This window comes from Bos mutus, chromosome X (assembly GCF_027580195.1).
Source record: "Bos mutus isolate GX-2022 chromosome X, NWIPB_WYAK_1.1, whole genome shotgun sequence".
Lineage (NCBI taxonomy): Eukaryota > Metazoa > Chordata > Mammalia > Artiodactyla > Bovidae > Bos > Bos mutus.
Genome location: NC_091646.1, coordinates 131,318,710 through 131,322,257, shown reverse-complemented (window position 1 = coordinate 131,322,257; position 3,548 = coordinate 131,318,710). Strand labels below are relative to the sequence as shown.

Below are 3,548 nucleotides of genomic sequence, written 5' to 3'. Positions count from 1 at the left end.
TCCATACAATTATTACTCATTCCTTCCACCCACAGACCTGTCCCCGAATGACTGCTAAATTATGTCATCAACCCATTCATACCTCAAAATAAAGACCTTCATTCCAAATATTGCCATGAATTATTAGCACGATAGCATGGATTAGAAAGGATGGAGAATTTGGGCTGCTTATGTAGGAATCTGCCTGTAACCTTGAACTTTAAAAAACGCCATAAAAGCAAGTCGATACAGAGTATAAATTACACTTCTTGACCAAGAATCACCCACTGTATAACATACACTTATTCACAGGCAGCCTTATTTTCCCTTCTGGGTATCATTTTGTTAATTCAATTCAGTTTTATTGCATTTTTCTGAGCCATGAGTCAGTCCTTTTAAGGTCTGAGCTGGGGTTTCAAAAGCTATTCAGAATGGCAAGAGCATTCCATTGCTTTGTCAGGAGTATATTTCCAAAAAAGAATTATGCATCTGGCATTTGGAATATATTCTTAAAAAGAAATTGTTTTGGCTTGGGAATACGTCGCTGTAGAACGTCCCTAAATTAACCATATTAGAGATGAAGGGAATGTTAATAATGACAGTTGATGCTTAAATTCATTGCCTTCATCATCTAATAAGTTCCGGGGAAAATGTCATTTAAACCCACTGGCATTCCTGTTATCTATTCCTTGTAAACATCAAGATAGTTTTAACAGTATTTCTTTTCTGATGATGTTCTGAACATGCAAATGATTTTCTAGAATGCCTTACAGTAACTGGAAAATTTAAGAGTTTGGCTGCCACAATCCATGGGGTTGCAAAGAGTCTGACATGACTTAGCCACTGAACAAAAAGAAGGAAACCTCTACATTGGAGAGAGAGACATAATTCACCAACTGAATCGTATTGAATGACTCTGAATCCTTGTGAAAAAAATATAGCTCAAAAAGAAGAATCCTATTGTGTCGTCGATTGTTTTATCTTCAGAGTACTGACATCATGAGCATTGAATCAAATTCTGATAATTAGGCATAGTTCTATTTCTTGGGCTCAATGAGTATGACTTACTCAGTTATTGGGGCTTCCCTGGTGGCTCAGGCAGTAAAGAACCTCCCTGTAATGAGGGAGACCTGGGTTCGATCCTTGAGTTGGGAAGATCCCCTGGAGAAGGGAATGGCAACCCATTCCCTTCAGTATTCCCCTCCAGTATTCTTGCCTGAAGGATCCCCATGGGCAGAGGAGCCTGGCGGGCTACAGTCCATGGGGTCGCAAAGAGTCGGACACAACTGAGCGAACTCAAGCATGCTATTTATTCTGTGCCTGTTGTGTTAGGAACCGGCAGGGCATTAGAAAAGTATCCAGCAAAACATTATCTTGCCCCAACACGGTTCAAGGTTATGTGAAGAGAGAGGCATTAACAGATAAATGCATATGGCTTGGCTGTAAGGCTTCCTGTTTCCAGGCACTCAAGAATGTGGGTAACAGCTAGGGTCCAGGCAGTTATGGCCCTTTGGACAAATATGGCCCCCGTCTGGCTTTTGCAAATAAAGTTTTATTGGAACAGAGCCACAGTCATTCATGCATGCACTGTCCATGGATGTGTGCATTGACACATGAGCGTTAACTTTTGTGACATATCTGACATGCCACATTGTGTGAGGTTAAGTTGCACAGTTTAATGATTTGATACATTTATATGTTGCAAGAGGATTTGCATCATAGCATTATCTAAGCCCTCCACCACCTCCATTTATTTTTTTTAAAGATAGCCCCCGTGATGGTGAAGGACAGGGAAGCCTGGCAGTTGAACAACAGCAACTCTGTAGTAGCTTTCAAGTAATACAATATAGTGTTGGTTACTCTCAGCCCAGCACTTGGCATCAGTTCCCCAGAACTTATTCATCTCCTAACTGTCCGTTTATACTTTTTGACCAATGTTCAAAGCATTCTTCTTGATAGCTAGAACCTGGAAAAAATCCCAAATGCCCATCACTGCATGAATAGATAGATACACTGTGGTATATCCATCTAAATGAATCCTATTCCCACAAAGAAAGGAGCAAGTCACAGGGACATGTTACAGCTGAATGAGCCATAAAAACAGTATGCTAAGCAAAAAAAAAACAAACGTATGATTCCATTCATTTGACAAGTAGGCAAAGGCATTTTTTTTTTCCCCTAGAGAATAGAGTTGCCTGAGTTGGAAGTGCAGTTGCCTGAATATGGGCACGAGAGGACTTTTTAAAGGGATGTAAATGTTCTAAGTGAAAAGTGAAAGTGAAGTCGCTCAGTCATGTCCGACTCTTTGAGACCCCATGGCCTGTAGCCTACCAGGCTTCTCGGTCCATGGGATTTTCCAAGCAAGAATACTGGGGTGGGTTACCATTTCCTTCTCCAGGGAATCTTCCCAACCCAGGGATTGAACCTGGGTCTCCTGCTTTGTAGGCAGACGCTTTACCATCTGAGCCACCAGGGAAGTCAACTGGACTTAAATAGTGAAGACTGGACAGTGATACAGATTAACTTTAAAAAAGGCACTGAACCATACCTGAGAATGGGTGAATTGCATGGTATGTAAGTTTGACCTCAAAAAAGTGCTAAAATCTTTCAAAAAACTGACACAGACGGCCTTACCTGTGAAGCGTAAAAGATGTACTGTTAATACCTGATCCTTCCTAGAAATAGTTTGCCAACCCCTGGTGTAGAGATTTGTAGATGCTTAAGGGTTATTACAGGACAGACAGGAGTTCTCTGTGAGTATGTGAGTTATGGGAGGCAGACTCTGGAATAAATTTCAGAGAAATCCATGGATATATTTAAGGGAAAAGGGTTTTGTGCCCCCAAAAAAGAAACAAAATGTTGCTTGTTTAGAGGGGGAAAAGGGGGCAGGCGAAGGAAGGAAAAGAAGGAAAGAAAAAAGTAAAATCCGATTCTGGATTTGGAATTATCTGAGAGAAAGTCTGGGGAGATGTGGATAAATTTTATTTCTCAGTCATATAAACTTTAGCATCATCAACAATGCTTTTGAACCATGGTACTCGAGAAGACTCTTGAGAGTCCCTTGGATTGCAAGGAGATCGAACCAGTCCATCCTAAAGGAAATCAGTCCTGAGTGTTCATTGGAAAGACTGATGCTGAAGCTGAAGCTCCAATCCTTTGGCCACCTGATGTGAAGAGCTGACTCATTGGAAAAGACCCCGATGCTGGGAAAGATTGAAGGTGGGAGGAGAAGGGGACGACAGAGGATGAGATGGTTGGATGGCATCACCGACTCAATGGACATGAGTTTGAGCAAACTCCAAGAGATAGTGAAGGATAGGGAAGCCTGGCGGGCTGTAGTCTGTGGGATCACAAAGACCTGGACACGACTTAGTGACTGAACAACAACAAAATTGATGTCCGTAAAATGGGACTTGTTGAAATTTTGCCTGGGATTGCTTTAGATCTGTAGACCAAGGTGGAAAGAACTGACGTCTTGCCGGTGTTGAGACGTTCTACCCACCAACATGGCACATCTGTCCATACATTTAGCTCTTTGGTTTTCTTCCTGTCTGATTTTGTAGTTTGCC

At 41.7% G+C, this 3,548-nt stretch overlaps 1 non-coding gene across 1 annotated transcript; it reads right to left on the bottom strand.

The window, feature by feature from the left end:
• Nucleotides 1-2,383: 2,383 nt before the first annotated feature.
• On the bottom strand, nt 2,384-2,455 carry TRNAC-ACA (transfer RNA cysteine (anticodon ACA)). Its single transcript has one exon. It is a non-coding gene; the product is annotated as a tRNA-Cys (tRNA).
• Between the last annotated feature and the right edge of the window lie 1,093 nt (nt 2,456-3,548).